Here is an 18,625-nt window from a genome sequence, read left to right on the forward strand (position 1 = left end):
GTAATTTCAAGAAGCTAATAATGAATAAAAGATGAAAGAAATACTTTAATATTTCTCTTATAACCCAGATAAAAAGATAAGAGAATTTTCTGTTATAATGCATTTTATATGAATTAGATAGTTTTATAAAAGTAGGTTAATTCAATCAAATTAAAATTCAAATTACTTCACATTTTGGTATTTAATAAAAGAAGGAGAAAAAAAAAACATTATACACATTTGAACAGAAACAATTTGAAACTGATTTGTATATCATTTGTGTAGTAATAATTAAAATAAAGAACAGAAAAATGTAATTATATTAAGGTTATCATTTGTTTGGAAATGGCATAGCAACTTGCAATAGTAATTTAGTAGCATTAATGTTTGTGTAAATTCAAGATTAGTTTTATTTTTAAACAACCTTAAAATCCGCATCAGTCATCAATTGTTTATGAACAGTGTTTCTGTTCTGTCAAATATTGACATTTAATCAGTGACCAAAACTTTCAAATCTGTGTCAAATGAGAAACAAAGTCCTAGACTTAAACAGGATCAGAGTGCGAAAGTATTTGAAAATGTTGCAGATTAGATAGCATAATTGAGGTATTAAGGAGACATTTTTGCATGAGCCTCATTTACTGGGGATCTGCTGGGATTTTTTAGTCGTAAGCTGTTGAAAGATACAAGGTATAAAATTCAATATGACTCTTCATTTCAGTTTTGTAGGCAATGATAATTTTACCAAGATGCTGGTGAGCATAAATACTGCAGCTAGCATAATGTCAAGATGATAATTTAGATGTTATCCTGTCAGACGCCTAACACATAAAATTGAACAGAAAGTTATGGATAAATATAACAATTCTTTTCTTGTTGTAGCAATAACATTACCATGTATTCTATCATCATTGATTTGTAATTTTTCTATGTAAATCTAATCATAGAAAACGTTAGTAATAAATAAAAGAACAAAGAACAAAAAATGGTGAAAGCAACATAAAAAGTAACAACATTTGTAACTGGAATTAGATGTGATCACTTTACTACAGGAAAAATAAGAGTTAAGGAAGAAATATATAACAATGATAACAAATGCTAAAATTTCTAAGATAAAAGCCAAAAATCTAAATGAAAATTTAATACATAACACAGAAAGAACACTGGAAGAAAACTTTCCAAATCAGGGAAATGTAAAAATTCCTTAATATTTAAATTTAAGATCTAAAGAATGAAAGAAAGAAAATAATGTACAAAAACTTAATTTAAAAAAAAAATTGCATTTTCTGGCATACACTGTGTACCATAACAATATTCTTATTCCACATCCCACATTCCGAGTAATTTCTCATTTCCAGAACACAAAATCTCCTTGTTTTTTAAAAATTTTTCTATAATGAAGTTAGTAGCAATATCTACTGGCATATGTGCTATGATTGTTACAAATTTTATTCTACTTCAGTCAGTTTGGATCAAGTTTGGCAGCAGGTGGTAATGCAAAGCAACTACTACTACTACTACTACTTCTACTACTACTACTACTACTACTTGTGGCAATCTTTTTTTCTGTTGCAAGCATACTATCATCTGTTTTAGCTTTTGCTGAGAATTTATTAAATCTTTACTTGTGACAACCATTAGCTAACATTGTTTGGGAATTCTTGTCTGTATAGATGACACATTCAAATCACTGAAACTATAGCTTGAGGCATTTCGCTGCAATTTTTGTAGAACCAACCTAGTTAAGAACATAGCCTTTGTAGTAAATGTAGAGAGTGTGTTGGGAATCTGCATAGGATTTTTCCAACTGCTTGATGCACCCATGCTAAAAATCCTCATTATACACTAGAGATGAAGACTAATGGCTTTGCACACCTTGAGTTGTAGTTGTTTGCCCAACATCAGCTTGATCAGAAAGATATATAATCAAGGATGCAACAGCCATGAGTATCATATTTTTTTTAATACAGCCTTAACCCTTTAGCATTCAAATTATTCTGTCGAATGTAATGCTTTTTCATTCACATTTTTAATTAATCATGCATTATTTTGTAGCTTCAAAATTATGATGATGTGATTGCATATTTTATAATAGCATTGAAGGATAGATGTGATAGGCTGGATCTGGCTGGCTAGAATATAAAACAGGTAGCATATTTGGGCTGGATATGGCTGGTTTAACTGCTAAAGGGTTAACCATACTACAACCTTAAATAGCAACCACATTGAATAGGTTGTAATTTGAATGACATTTGGCTGCTATTTTTGTCAAGTCAAGTGATTGCAGAGGTTATCTCATTGGATTATATATATATATATTTTAAGTTTAGAGGAAAGTCAAAAATTCTTATATGGCAGGAACTCAGTGCAATCTTTTTGTAAATACATGTTTCAATGCAAAATAATTGTTAAGGAGATTTGCTACCTGAAATTGTGCTGCTGTTATTCTTATATGATTCAAAATAAATAGAAAGCATACTTGTAGAGTGAAACATTTTAGTTCTACATTGGATCAAATTAAACACCATTAAAAGTTCTAAGAATCTGAAACATCAGCAAACACCAAAAAATAGCATTTCTTTGATGAACTTTTCAAGTGTTTCAGGATGAACCTTAACAGTTATCATAACAAACAGTACTTAGCCAACATGCAGTAGTAAATTTAAGATGAAAAAAGTTAAAGAGCACACAAAGAAGTAAAAAGTTCCAATTCTCATAATTTTTCTATTTGATCATGCAGAAGGTTTTCTAATGAAGAATATTTCTGCTGTCATGAAACAGTTGGAGAAGTACTTCTGTGGGTACTCTGGCTTCCTGAAAATAATCCGTAATGCATATTGTAAACAGTGTCACATGCTTAGATCAGGTCAATGAAGACAGAGTTGAAGCTTACATTATACTTCCAGAAATAGTCTTACTGTGTAAATAATGTCTATTATATTACAATGAAGGTGTAAATCAATTCATGACATAGAAATACTCCCTTCTAAGATGATATCACAATCAGCTTATGGTGATATGATGCACACAAGGATTTTTCCAACTTGAGAACCAAGTTATGAGGCATTCTAACCATTGCACAGATTTGCACCTTCAATACAATCATCTCAAAATAAGGCTTTTACAAATACAAAGAATATTTTCAAGTTCACACAAACCTGTATCATCACAAGCACCAATAAAGTAACAAGTGTGTTCCAATCAATTATTGGAGACATTAACATAAGATTAATGCTAATGAAATTATCTGCCTAGACATGTATGAATATGCATGCAGTCTCAAATAGCATCAAGGTATTTCTGTATTAAGGAGGAGTTTCATACTGATAATGGACTGTGGAAGTCATGCCTGAATTGTGTAACTTGTAATCATATTACCTAATAATTTTGTTGATTCAACTTCAGTGTATAAGTTGCCTGCATACTTACCACATTATTCTCAAAAGGGTTCTTGTAATCAGAGCAAAAACCTAAGTTCTTTTTTAAATTTTAAATTTGTCATAATGCGTATTACACTAGTTGAGGATCAGTAGCACTTATCCCTTAGTGGTGTTGCACTATATTTTTGGTTAATATATATAGTACTCAATGGCATTGCCCTTCCTGCTGCAAGGAATTACTATGTTATTCTTTACCATTGTAAAAAGCTCTGTAAAAGCTCGTAATTATTTCATGCGATTGAAATATATTAAGTTCTACTAATTACGTGTGTATGACCATGGCAGTAGTCATGAACATTAATCCAAAGACATGAAAATGGATGGTTTCAATTTTTAGGAATAATTTTAATTTTGATTTTAATTCTTACAATAATCAACAATGACTAATTTAAAAATTCAGTACCAGTACATCAAATGTCATAGTGGCACCATTTGTGGTACAAAGAACTATGAAATAAAACCATGACCTTCTAAGATGGTCAATTAAATGTAGTTGATAATTTGTTACTTAGATGCTGGTGGAGATGGTTGTATCAGAAACATGAATAGCAACAAAAATTTTACTTTTCATGTAAAGGGTAAAATGTATGGTATATGTGTTAGATATGTGATGCTGCATGGGGACTGAATGGGGAAGAATCTCAAGTACTAAAGAGACTTAAGGTGAGCTGCAAGAGCAGCTAAGCATTAGAGGCATCAGCTGAAGCAAGCAAGAGAGATGACCACATTGGTATGGACAGGTGATGCAAATGGAAAATGAGTGCTGAGTGGAAAAGTGTCGTGCTTGTTGGTGGAGGGTGTTGAAAAAGATTGGGGAAACATAAAAAAAGTGATAAAATCAGATCACAGAACACTGGGTCTCATGGGAAAGATGAAGAAAGATGAAAAAGGAGTGGTGATATGTTTTATAGCAGCTCCATATAAGCATGGAAAAACATTAAATTGTTGATGAGGATTTTACGAAAGCGAATTAAAAACAATGTACAAAAAATTTCTTCAGAAATTCTCATTTGGAAGCATATACTTTATACTATTTTTCTACACAATGTACTCCTAATATTCTTACTTAATAATCTTTAATACAACTGTTTGTATTTTAGATATCTATGTATATTTTATAAATTCAATGAAATTATTCCTAAACTGTTTAAAGTTTTTTTAAAAAGGGAAACAAAATATAATAGTCACAATAAACATAATATGAGAAGCAAAAATAATATTTAAATTTATTTTTCATATATAAAAAATGAAAAGAAAACAATCCTTGAAGTTAAATTTTTCTTATAATTAATAACAGATACTAATATATACTTAGTAACTGATTGTGTTTGGTGGCATACTAGCTATCTATTTATATAGAAAAATAAATGAAGTTGCTAATAATTTGTCAAAGAAAAAGAAAAAGAAGAAAATCTGAATATAACTAATAATTAATTTTACATTATATAAAAAAAAAGGAAAATTACATTTAAAAATTTTGGTTAAGTTTGTAAATCTAATGTGATCAAAATGAATTTTAAGATACGGTTTCTGTTCCCCCAGTTCACATGTTCTCCAATGTTAACATAAAATCTGATGACTATTTACAATTAAATAACTTCACATATCTTCATAACTGAATACTTTCAAAAATCCTCACAAAACAGTAAAAACTACTTATTAGTTAGATTGTACTGTTTGAATGAACGTTGTAGATACTTTGATAACTACTTATAGCATCAATGGAAAATGTCACAATGTGAGCAACAAAAGAAAAGCAACTGTTAAAGCATATACTATACCTGTTGTGTACCCTCACAAGCAAAGAAACTACAGAAATATTTTATTGGTGCAGCTGCACATTACAATTACTGGAACAATGAGATTCAAAATCCATGATCCACATTGCAAGATACTTGCACAATGAAGCTTACTGAAGTGTTCGAGTACTACTATTTTCACTGTGATAGAGATAGATCCAGTGGCAAGAATGACTAAGTATGACTAGTATCTCTCCTCAATTGCAGGAGGCTGCCAGAAATCAGTTCTGTTGGAAACTGCCTTAAAATTGCCTGCTACAGCTTATTTTTCTCCTCTTGCCTTTGTCTTCCTGGACCTATCCATATGGTCTAAATAGGTTATTCCACTCCAGCTAAAAAGCCCTCTCTACTCATTTCCTAAGCAAATGTTCTGACAAGAACTAGGAGGAGTAATCATTAACCTCATGCTAGGTCTATCTGTCCTTTTGACAGGTCTTGTTTTCGCTTTGCTGAGTGTCTAGAAATCCTCTACATCAGACTTAGTCCATGGTGGGAATGTTAGTTACCAATGAGCCACCCAACCATGTAACAGACTGTACTAGATGACATGTTGCCTGTTGCACTCAAAATGACCCGACACATACATGCAAATACATATGCACCTTGTATGAGTAATTGTAGGTCGTATAATACTTATCTGTAATTGTAGTGAAGAAATGCAATATACTAAGTATAGAATTCATATTTTACAGTAATTCAATTTAATACTTGTGATGGTAGTGATAGAATTGTGAGTCATTATGGGAACAGTGAAAATAATAATAATAATAAACATTTATTGAAGGGGTCTTTTTTGTATACTGAAATAGATCTCAAATAATAACTTCTTTTGCTTACTCAGTATTTATTAATATGCAAATGCCTTTTCTTGTAGCTAACAAACCGTACAGATAGAATAACTGTTTTCCTGATGGATATTCTGAGTCAGAAATTATGGTTCCAGAAGTACAAGACTAAATAAAACATTAATATGTTTTACTTTAGCTGTTAAAGTTGCAGAAACTTGAGAGGTTTTGCTCTATTTCATTAAGGTTATTTGAGCTTTAAGTTTCTCAATACTTTTAATTGAAGTAATCACTAAATTATTGGTAAGAAAAGTTTTTGTTTAATTTGTCACATGCAATCAAGAATCTAGAGAAGGTTGATGCTGTCAGTTTTGATGTATAGGGAACACGTATAGAACAAATGTTAACATTTCAAGGAAATTAGATTGTGTTAATAATTAAAGTAGAATCATAGCAAAATAGCTTAGAATTGGTAAGTTGATAAAAATAATGGGCAGTTTAACGTAAAAATCAACTTTCCTTTATATTTTTGGATCAATGCCCCAATTATTATTTGAACAAGAAAAACAAATAAGTTAAAGACTACAACTTTCAAAAAAGAATATAAACACAGAAGTGGTTTTGTTCCATGACTATAAATATATTATAGTGTAAATAAATTAACTGATGGGTGCACAAAGTGTAGTGGAATACCTGATAGACAGATGAACAACTTGCACTTGCAAGAATTGCATCAGCAAAGTTGGTAATATGTATGAATCACTTGTAGAGGTTATAATTTGTTCTGATGAATCACTGGACATGCTTGACAAATTCTCTTATTTAGACATAATCAGCATTGGAGATGAAGCTGGCTAGGGTCCATAGTGGCTGGAAGAAATTCACAGAACTTTTGCTTATACTGACAATCAAAAGGTTAAATTTATTTTCCAAAGTAAAATGTATGTACATACATGCATCAAGAATGTTATTCTGCAGTGCATGGAGACAAGAGCAGTGAATCCATTTTATGTATTCAAAGTGGATTTAAGTAAGATAATTGTGGATATACGCTATGTAAGCTTCCAAGTGAAATATGTTAAACAGAATAAAAGAGCTTCGTAGTGAAGAGGAAGTGGTGTTAACACAATGCTAATAAGTAGTTGAATATGATGCTGCTCTAAAGTAAAGCAATAACATAAGTCAGCCAGGTTTAAATGACAGTGTAATTAGAAACAAAGATAGACACTAACAAACCAATTTAACTTTATTTGATATCAAGATGGAAAATAGGTATACACTTTAGCAGAAACCTTCTACTTAAATGCATTTCAATTAAAGTTACAATCACAAGAACAATTTTTTTTTTAATTTAAATAGATTTTCGAAATCTTAATGTATTAAAATGCAGTACACAATAGTTCAAAATAACTTAACACAGATTCATATATTTTAAGAAGTTAAATTTTAATAGCTCTCCAAGATAATCAGAATGTTTTTTAGATACTAAACAAAATAAGGTTTCAGTCTACAAAGCAATAGCTTTATATGCAATGTTATTACAAAAAATAATATGTGGATATAGAGGAGATAATGCTATTGACGATGATAGCACAAAAGAAGACATGAAAATAATCAAGATAGTTTGGCATAATGTGTGTAATCAACCTAAAAATAGGAGGATCTACATTTATCCATAATGATATAGACAAGTTATAGGAAGATCACTGGGATATGGATGTTGCTTGTAGATTGATCATATTACAGTAAAATGAAATAGACAAAATCCCTCAATTAAACAACAAAATCCCTCAACCTAACTATATGCAACAGACCAATTGACAAGTGTAACAAATATTAATACAACCCAGAAATAGCACAAACGAACATATATCTTTATTAAAGCATTCATTTTAGATTTGATGATAGCAAACAATATCAATTATAAAACAGATTACCAATGTATGAAGAAATACAAATCATTTTTTAAAAAAGTAAATCAAATATAATCATATAATATTTAATGTTTTTTTTCTAAGTGTCAGGTATAAAGATAATATATTGAAATTATTAATCACATTTTACTCAAAAACAAACATGATTTCCAAAGAAAAATAGAAACATACAGAATGAATTATCATCCTAAGTCAAACTATTAAAATAAATAATAAATATAAAAAATGAGCACAACATCCTTGGTTTTACCCATTTTTCTCTGTTGGCATAAGATGCAAAATAACATGGCTTCAGTTCTCCCAGACTGAAGTATCATAATAACCAGTGTTCTATAGTTTGGTCTAACTATAAAAAAAAAAATTAAAAAAAAAGATTCTAACCCAGCTATTCTTGAAGCTTACAAACTATCCACATGAATAAAGTTGTTTTGGTTGCTAACAAATAACTCAAGACAAATCAGGTTCTCTGTTAAGCTTCCTGTATGCCATGACTATACAGCACCATGGTGACAGACTGGTAGAAGTTAGTGCATTAGAAAAAGACACCTTGCAATGGGGTCAAAAATAAAGGATCAATTAAGGACTGGGATGATATGATATCAACTTATTCATCACCCAAAACGTCGGACATTATACCCATGTTAGAAACCATTATTATACAGCACTATTCTTCTGACACAAGGATTATGTCACTCACTATTCTATTCTGCCAGCCAACTATGTGTTTTCTATCATGAATTCATTCTCCAAATATCTTTCACTAACAACACACTCCAGATACAAAACCATTTATAGTACAACAATTAGCATAGAATGCTTGCAAAATATTACTTCCATTAAAATATTAGAGCACTCATAATTTTTTAGTCTGTGGTTGATTTCACTTCCAGAAAAAACTGTATGAATATTTTGGTGTATCCTCTGTGCACTCATTATACTGCCTGTATAACAGCTTCTAATCTAGACACAAGGCCAGCAGTTTTGAGGTTAGGGAGTTAGGCAATATCAACCGCAGTACTTGACTGGTATTTTATCTAATTAACTCTGAAAAGCAAAGTTGATTTTAGTATGATTTGAACTCAGAATGTAAAACACTGGAAGATATACCACAAAATATTTATTCCAAGATTTCAATGATTCTGATAATCCACTGACCTGTACTCCATATCTATAAATTAGGTTAAAAAAAAAAAAAACTATTCCTGAATGCTATGGGGGGTGGGGTTGCATAGAAGAGCTCTTATAAGTTTCAAGTTTCTGAGTGGAACTGAAATACTCTACTGATCACACTGATATTTTTAGCTGTTTATAAATAGTTTAGATATCTCTACAATGACTAAATTTTCTGAGAACCAAGCTTGACACTTTTAATTCAACTGCCCTGTGCTAATTCTTCATTGATTCTTATTAGATTTGTCTTCAAACCTTCATAATTTATTTCTATTTCATGCCAGACACCAGAAATAACAGCTTCTTATCGAAACTAGCAAGTAAAATAAGTGGTTAGTGCAACTCCTATCTACTGAAAATTTCAATATTTCATTTGCTATCACAAATGAATCTGCAGCTTCTTTTGCTTCCCTTGCAGTTAATTTCTTTTTCTTTTTTTAATTTCCTTCTTCCATTATTTCAAATAAAAGCCAGCAGTTTTTGTCACATTCATACACTGTTTAATAATTCATAACAATGACACATCCCTAACTTTTGAGCTCTTCACTAAGTGGTTAGTAATCAAATACCTTAACCTTACAACTGAGAAATTTCTTAAGAAACACTACTAAATTAACAGGACTTGGACTTGAAATTATCACATACAATATCTTAATTTCTCTTTTTTTTTTTTGATACTTTTACATTTATGTTTATTGAATATGTTTTCATTTCTTTATTGCATACTTTTACTTCAGATTTTATTGAAAATTATTGAGTGTATTATTCTTTTAGTTTGTTACAAAGCACTTTACAGACTGATATTAACTCTGAAACAAATTCAAAATAATAACCATGTAAGAGGACTAACTACTGTTCAATCACCAGTAATATTTATCTTATTTGAAGCACACAGGATTGATCAGAGTAGTGGTTAAGGACAACGCATGAGTTGTGCTGTCCTGTTTTATCAGGTACAGCAAAAGCAAATAAAAACTGACTGAAAATATAGACAAATCATAATCACACAAATCCACTGGCCAGTTAAATATGAGGCAAATTTCTTCCAAATCATACTTTACCAATTTAAATAAAGAAAAGTTACATTACATATTGTATTCCAATGTACTCTTTAAAAATATGGGAAGGTTTTTAGGCTGAAATGCTTTTGAACATAATTCTGTCCATTCAGAGCTAACCTAGGGTTAAGCAACGATAATATAACACTGAATAACTTTAATATGTAATTTTTATATTTATAACTATTATCGGTTAATACGATTAAGTTTTCAAAACAGCAATTTTAAAACAGAACATTTAAAAAATGATGATAAAAATGAAAAACCAGAAATCATGTCAACGAAAGATTCTCTTACAGGAACTGGATAATAGAATCAGTAGAGTTTTGAGCAAAATAGCTTGCAATATTTAGTTACATCCTGTTATCCTTTCGGGGTCGATTAAATAAGTACCAGTTACGCACTGAGGTCGATGTAATCGACTTAATCTCTCTATCTGTCCTTGTTTGTCCCCTCTATGTTTAGCCCCCTGTGGGCAATAAAGAAATAAATTATAAGGCCTTCTGCAACCAGACAAATCCTTCAATGGGTGATTAGCACTAATCTTTTGTTTCTGCTTGCTAGAAGTCTGTCTACACAAGGACAATCAGTATAAGATTGCTAAATATAAGGAGCAGGAGAGCTATGTTCTTTTTTATTGTGTAGGATACAGGAGAAAATATTTAATTTTGCTTACATAAAAAAAGCAAAAAACAACTAGATAGTAATAAGGATTTTTCAGTAGAAAGAAAGAATTCTCTAGTAAGGCTTGTTCCTTACAGACAAAGGATTACATGAAGCATTTGTGAAGATATGCATAGCATACCAGTAACACTATGGAAATGAAAGAAACAAGTATGAAATGCTCTAATGATGCAAAGTGTGTCAATAATAGTAAACAGACCATTAATAATTAGTGTTGATATAATACTTGAAAACTATGTTTATGAGGTAGAAATCAATGAAAATAACTGAGTGAACAAAAGGTAGAGAAAACAAGAGTAGACAAAGAAAAATTTGCAGTGTAGTAGTTATTGTTGATAAGAATTAGGACTGAAAGTAAGGAGTTGAAGACGTATATAGTCTAACTTATCCATGCATGAAACAGAGATAATGATAGTAATGGTGTTGACAATGTCGATGATAATGATATCAGAAAGATTGAGTCAACAGCATTCAGGAAGAGGAAGATATAGTTATATACTATATTTAGGAGGAAAAAACAAAAAAAAAAACAAAAAAAAAAACACCTCCTAAGAAATTCAGAAAGTAAAAAAAGAAAATGGAAAATATCTCAGCATTTTTGTTTAGTTACAGGGAAGAAATTATATTTCACACAGATAAAAGTAAAATATCAACTTGTATATGAAGACAGACACGCCAACTCACACACACTTTCATGAACATGAATGCACGCACATACATGCATGTGCATGCATGCACACACACACACACACACACACACACTCTGTCTCTCTTTTCTCTTAACATAGACAACATTAAATAATTTTTCTTAGGTAAAATATATATAAAAAAAAAAATATTTGAGTAAGAAAACAAAAAACAAAACCACAAGATGCACCATAAAGTCTAAAACATTAATACAAAAACGAAAATCTCTTAAAGCCACAATCTTCTCATATAATGATTATGTTTAAGTTGTGATACAAGCAAAAACCAAAAAGTAAAAATGATCTAAGTGCTAGTCTTTGGCTGCTGATCCGTTGATGGAAAATTATGCAGCTTTGAACTTTGCCATCATAAATCCAGCCTTTCCATCATTTTTGACTTCTGTGACCACTTTAAGTTTTGCAAACCACCAAATAGCCACAGCAACAAAATGTTATATGATAGAAACACCAACAGGTCTCCTTGTCAAGATTTCATTTTAGGCCTTTTTATCTTTCTAATCCCATCACTCTACACTGCAGTATGGTGGCCAGTGATGGACACTAAGCCATGATCTTCTCGACAGCCACTTCCAAGAGAGAAGCTTGCCACTAATCCCATACTTAACTCTGTCAGATAAGATAGCAAATGCTCTGACGTCACAGGGAAAAGGGTGAGGATAACAGTTTGACTCTATGACTACAGCAATGTCGACTAAATTGCCAGCAAGGTAGCAATACAATCTGAGCGATTTAAGAAAGATATTAGACTGATCTAATATTCTGAGACAACAAGAAGCTGTCTACATGTCACTAAAATAAAGGGCTTTACTGTTAGATCAAAGGGAGAGAATTGCAGTTTGAAAGATTTAAAAGCTTTTGATGACTGCCTGAATGAAAAGCAGCAGTTGTTGATTATACTTGAGCAATAGCTATATAGACTGCTAAAAGATCAATTGAAAGTAGGGGACCTTTACGATTTTAAAGATTATTTCTTTAATTGAAAACCCGATTAGAATAAACAAATTGTATTAAATGAAATTATCGTTGGAGAGCAACAGAACATTTAATTACTAGTTGATTAGACAGGCTGTAAAACAAACTTGGTAGATAAACTTGGATACCTTAATATACAAATTAAATCGATAATAAAACAAGAGCAGCATTAAATATTTTGATTAATTAATCAAAAAGCACGATATTTGAAATAATTTATAATGCGTCAATGGGTCAAAAACAATATGCCCAAACACGTGATTATCATGGAAATAAAATCTCACAGGCTTGTAAGCAAATTTTCAACTATAAATTTGTAGGAATTGTTAGAAATTGTATAAACTAATCAATTAAAAATATTAAAATATCAAAAACCAATGAGAGAATACATAATGCAGATGCTGCCCCATCCTCACTAAGTCAGCTGTATATTATTATTATTATTATATATAGCCGCAGAGGTGCCACACAGGTGCAAACATGGTTGTGTAGTAAGAAGTTTGCTTCCCAGCCACATGGTTCTGGGTTCAGTCTCTTGGGCAAGTGTCTTCTGCTACAGCCTCAAGCTGACCGTGTGTGTGTGTGTGTGTGTGTGTGTGTGTGCGTGCGTGCGCGCGTGTGTGTGCGCAAATATATATATTCCTTACCATAAATAACAAGCTGTATCATCACCTCCACAAACATTGTATGCTACACTACAAACTAACTTTTACTTGTTTCAGTCACTGGAGTACTGCCTTGGCGGTTTAGCCAAGCAAATTAGCTTCAGTACTTATTTTTTAAAGTCTGATGCTTATTCTGTTGGCTTCCTATGGCAAGCTGCTAAGTTACAGGGATGTAAACAAACCAACACTGGTTGTCAAGGTGTAGTGGGAAACAAACACACACTTATATATGTATAGATAGATATAGGTGCAGGAATGGTTGTGTGGTAAGAAGCTTGCTTTCCAACCACATGGTTCCAGGTTTGGTCCCACTGCATGGCACCTTAGGCAAGTGTCTTCTACTATAGCCTTTAGCCAACCAAAGCCTTGTGAGTGGATTTGGTAGACGGAAACTGAAAGATGCCCATCATATATATATGTGTGTGTGTGTGTATTTGCGTTTGTCCCCTGACCATTGTTTGATAACCGATATTGGTGTATTTAGCGGTTCAGCAAAAGAGACCAATAGAATAAGTACTAGGCTTACAAAGAATAAGTCCTGGGGTCGATTTGTTTGACTAAAGACAGTGCTCCAGCATGACCACAGTCAAATGACTGAAACAAGTAGAATAAAAGAATATACACACACACACACACACACACACACAGTTTCCCTCTATTAAATTCTCTCACAAGGCATTGGTTTGGTTGAGGCTATAGTAGAAAACACTTGCCCAAGGTGTTACGCAGTGGGACTGAACCTAAAACTATGTGGGTGCAAAGCAAGCTTCTTAACCACACAACCATGCCTGCGCCTATAAATAAATAAATTACCTTAATGCAATTTAATATAAGCCATACATTGTAGGCAGATATAAACATACATTTAGACATTTCGTACATGCATAGCAAACAAGCCATCTATCTTTTTGCCTCTCCTTCTATCCCAAAATAAATCTAATATAAATCCAAAAGCAACAATAAATCCTACTAGTTAAACATGGGGGGGGGGGGGCGCTCAAATTCATAAACATAAATACCCACACCCAATGAAGATGGACAATGGAACAAAGTTAAAGAATTCCAAGAAGACTCAACTACCAATTTGTAACTTACTAAGCGAGTTTACCAAAGCATCACAAAAGAATCAAACTGATATGTAAAAGACATGAAGTACTTAAACAGAAATGTAATTAAGACATTGAAAAATATTGAAATAAATAAATAAATACATAAATGAACAATAAACAAACATCCTTCAAGAGTTATAGAAACTGGCCAAAAAGTTGGTGTCAAGTAGATGCTGAGAAACTGTATCAACGATTAAGATGTAGCCGTGTGACAAAATCTTTTGACACTTTATGGTGTACAATACTATCAATAAATAAAACAAAAGTGAATGTAATGACATATATGTGTTGTTAGTTTTACATGACCATCATGATACTTCCACAATGTCATTGTTTCAAGATACAATCTCAGATTAACTTACATGCCAAACAAGCAGAACTCTAAAATAGACAATCGTTTTGAATTACTATAACGATGCAAAATAATACAACCACTGAAAGGCAGCAAATAGGAATAAGGCATAATAGCAAGTCAAGTAAAATTAGAAATTATAAAATTATATATATATATATATATATATATATATATATATATATTATACACACACATACACACTTTCTCATTTACTGCTTTGTCACTTTCCTCTACCACTAATTACTTACATTAAAATATTTCAATTTCTTTCAAACCATCAAAAAAAACCCATTTTTTTTTCTAAGAAGGACCCACTTGGTCTGAAACATCTAAATCACCTCTTCTCACTGGAATATAAACTTGCCTTATTTCATACTTAACTATTTTTACATATATATAATATAGGAGAGTACACATTGCTCACCTTAAATATATATATCATTATATTAGCATTCATAGTAATTTCATAAAAAATATATAGTTTTTATTCAGTCTTATTCTAGGACTGAAAAATGATATACAGACACATAAAAGGGAACCAATATGTACAGTACCTAAAATTATATTTTTGATGAATATCCTTGGCATTTAAGCAATTTCACATTGTGACCTTTCAACACTATTCCACAGAATACCCAAGTTGTTATTCATACATCTTGTTTGAATTATAATTTATTTCAGATGTTTCGATAATGTCATATTGTTTAGTCTCTCTTTTAATTCTAATTTAACCCCTGTCCCAACATTAAATGTAATTAAAATATTTACACCTGTTTTGAAATAAAAATGGAACAAAAATCTCACTTCACATCAACATTTCATATGGATTGACTTATCCTTCATTCATTTTCTCTTCGATAACTTTTACTAACTTTTATTGTTCTTTTGTTAAACATTACTCTAAAATTAAGTAGTAATTTTATCATTTTAAGAAACAATGAAATATTGTGTACTATATTCCGATTATAAGATAAAGATGCAAAATATTGCAGAGTTCTAATCTTTGTAGTCTAAATTGTAGATTTTCAGTTCTCTCTATAAAAGTAACTGTGACAAACACAGCTTGACTATATTTATAAAATATAAATAAAATTATGAATACAATATGAATTACAAATTTATACCAGAACTTGGATACATTATTTATGTATAGAAAAGAAGCATACATATCCTTTCTAAAAGGAATAATTTTAAAAGTTACATAAAACAAGGATTTCTTTTTCTACACTGTAAATGAATATACTTATTAACTGAAGTCTCTTTTATATAAATGCATTTGTTTTAGAGAGTTTATTTAAAATTATAGCACTATCTTTCATTCTTAAAAATACATTTGTAAATTTTCTAGGTGTTGCAACATAAGTTTTTCAGGTATAGTTACATTTACCTTTAATTAGTTTTCAGATTTTTTATGACTTTCAGTTTACAAATTCTTTCCTGCAATATAATTATTACTGATCGGATTTTTATGTAATATTTTTCATTTCTTTAAAAAATATTCCAACATTCTACCTACTGAACCAATGAGAAATTTTCATTTGATAAAAGCAAAGTGTTTACAATCCAGTAACTTAACAAACAAATCCCTCAAAATATTCCAAATTAATAATGTATTTTATAAATTGTTGAGAAATATGATTCAAAATATTTCAGCAATTGTATGTATCTGTTTATGTGTGCAACTACATAAATATTTGCTATCCTTTAAATGCACTTAAACAATGTAAAAATAATTCAGTATTATAAAATAATTATAATTAAAAAAAACAAAAAAACAAAGAATAAGCAGAAAACCTTTTTTAATGAATCAAATAGAATGTATTAATCCAAAAGATTACTAAGAGGAATTTAAACTAACAGCAACTCATTTTCACTAATTGATAAAAGATGAATCCCATTATTTCAACTACTTGTAAGATGCTTCGACAAATGTAAAATAAAACTTTGCTTTCAAATAATTGTATCGAAAAAGAAAATAAATGAATTCCTTGTCTAAATGCTTTCATACTGAAATGGATGTATCAAACCAGGAGAAAATAGATAAGAGAATCAACAGCAAGAAGAGACGGAAACAAATGCATTAATAGTTATGCATCTTTGTAAAAGACAAAAATATTTTTTATTGTTTAAATTTTTACATTTTGATTCAGCAGATTTTATTTGAAGTTAAAAATAAAAATAAAACAGTAAGAATTTAAGCATTGCAAAAGAATATAATTCTACAAAAACAAATTAAAAAAACAAATTCAACAGAAGCCAAAATGTCTTATCTGTAAAGATAGACTTATGTTCTTAATTCATAAAATGGTAATCTTTGCAGCTCATATTTAATACTAAAATGGAAAGAATGAGTGTTTAGATGGTTATTAGACCAAAAAGCTTATTGATAAAATAACTTAAATTCCTGTAAATAGATAACTCCAAATGTTTCTAAAATATTTGACATCAATTTTGGTTATATTTGCAACATTAAAATAGTTATTTGAATCAAATTGCCATTTTCCAAAAGTTAATATTTCAAAATAAATTATTTTAAATCTTATAAAATTTTACAATTAGATTTTTTTTAAATGAAAATTTGGACAAAAATCATGAGACGTTTAAAATAAATGTTATATTTCAGTCTATTTCAAATATTTATTACTTCATAAAATAATGGGAAATAATGAGGAGTTCAGCAAACCAGTAATTAATAGAAAACACGTTACAGTCACAGAGTTTACTTATTAAATTACAAAATCAAAGTAGAATTTATTGAAAAAGCTTTCATAAATTTAACATATTAAGAAATATTAAAATTAAAGTAGAAATGTATTCTAACTCCTCGAGAATGCTTTTAATAAAGATTAAATTAATAAACAATTAAAAAAGTAATTTTAAAACAAGAAAAGATTTTGAGTTGCTTAAAATTCTGATATTATTTCAAAACTTAAAATGATTTACTGAGGCAATGACCATAACCATTTTTTACTATCAGGAGAAAAAAACTCAAAATTAAAGTTAAATGACATGTGAAGATGGCTGTAACCTTGTTCCCATCAAATGCAAAACATCTATTATTTACTTGGCAAAAACTAAATACGAGATAACTCCATTACTATAAATTTGAATGTTTAGAAATAGCTAAATCAAATTGTGATGTTAAACAGTAAACACTATAACAGTAAAGTATTCTGAGCAATTAACCCTTCTGATGATACCAAAGTGCATGAGAGTTCCCTTGGTTCTATGATACAAACTTCTTGTTTTTAAAGTGATCTCTATTAAAACTTACCATAAAAAGTTCCTGTTAATTTATATTCCAAGCACCAGCTTAATAATAGCAATAAAATTATTTGGTTAAACTCTTTGTTATTTTAAAATTAAATACACTACAAAAGTAGTGTATTTCAACAGAATTATGGTAACAAAAGGGTTATATAATACAAAGAAAGTACATTTCAAAGCATGTTAAAATGAACCTTTATATCAGGAGATATATAAAAATCATGATTCTGATAGTTGGCTGAATTTAGACGAGTTGTTTATTACATATATGGAAGGTGGTCATCAAGCGATGATGATATTTGTTGTCTTTTCTCACTTTATCTTTTTCAAAAGCATGTTTCTTGATCTAGTTATCAGTGTATCTGGGAGAGAATCCTTTTGCATTTTTCATATAGGGGTTGTGAGTTGATATGGGTTGATATGATTCTGTATTTATTATAAGTGACATTAGTGAAGTGAAACTTAAAAACAAAAAATGAGGTTGTGAATTGCCATCAGTTCTATTGCATCCATATCCATTATAACCACAATCAACATCTTTTTCTTTTAAATTACCATAGGTGCAGGAGTGGCTGTGTGGTAAATAGCTTGCTTACCAACTGCATGGTTCCAGGTTCAGTCCCACTGTGTGGCACCTTGGGCAAGTGACTTCTACTATAGCCTCGGGCCGACCAAAGCCTTTTGAGTGGATTTGGTAGATG

At 30.4% G+C, this 18,625-nt stretch overlaps 1 protein-coding gene across 2 annotated transcripts in view; it reads right to left on the reverse strand.

The window, feature by feature from the left end:
• The window catches only part of LOC106881402 (uncharacterized), a 72,479-nt gene that overhangs the window by 43,787 nt on the left and 10,067 nt on the right, over window positions 1-18,625 (reverse strand). Inside the window, exon 2 of one of the 2 annotated variants that reach the window (XM_089358535.1) lies at window positions 6,697-6,873. The exons of the other annotated variant lie outside the window; for it this stretch is intronic. The gene's annotated coding sequence lies outside the window, so the exon portion shown is untranslated. The remainder of the gene's footprint in view (window positions 1-6,696; window positions 6,874-18,625) is intronic. 2 annotated transcript variants of the gene reach the window in all.

This window comes from Octopus bimaculoides, chromosome 10 (assembly GCF_046866305.1).
Source record: "Octopus bimaculoides isolate indiv1 chromosome 10, ASM4686630v1, whole genome shotgun sequence".
Lineage (NCBI taxonomy): Eukaryota > Metazoa > Mollusca > Cephalopoda > Octopoda > Octopodidae > Octopus > Octopus bimaculoides.